We start from the raw sequence: 605 nt of genomic DNA, 5'->3' as shown, positions 1-605 counted from the left end.
AACAGGAAAGAAGGAAAAGTAGATAACAGAAGAAAAACGAAACGAGGGAAGGACAGTGATAGCAACAGCTACTCCGACCTAGCGACAGCAAATTCCCGTGATGTATTTCCAAGGTTTGAGCAGCTGATCTTGATGTGGGCGTCAGTGCCAGGCGCGGAGGCAACAAGGCCTGTCTAGCGTGGCAGGATGTTGGGGGGGGGGAGGGTAGAAAAATAGAGATGGGGAGAATGGGGAAAGGGCGGAGGGAGAGGGGAAATGGAGGGAGAGGGGAGAGGAGAAGGTGGGAGAAGGGAGATGGAAAGAGAGGAGTAGAGAAGGGAGAAATGGAGGGAAGAGAGGATGTGGGGCGAGGGGAGAGAAGAGGGAATAGAGGAAACAAGAACAGGAGAAGGAAGAAAAGGAGAAATGGGGGAAGCGAGAAGAACAGAGAGGTGGAAAGGGGACAACAGTAGAAAGGAGAAGGGAGAAGAGTAGAAGGAAATTTGAGGGGATTAAGAGGAAGGGTAGGAAGAGGAGTGTTAAAGAAGAAGAGGAAATGTCAGAGATTAGGAGGAGAATGAGAAACTGTGAAAGAGGAAGAAACACAGAAAGAGGGCCTGGGAAGG

This window comes from Penaeus monodon, chromosome 15 (assembly GCF_015228065.2).
Source record: "Penaeus monodon isolate SGIC_2016 chromosome 15, NSTDA_Pmon_1, whole genome shotgun sequence".
NCBI classification, from domain to species: domain Eukaryota; kingdom Metazoa; phylum Arthropoda; class Malacostraca; order Decapoda; family Penaeidae; genus Penaeus; species Penaeus monodon.
Note: the sequence above shows the minus strand (reverse complement) of the source record.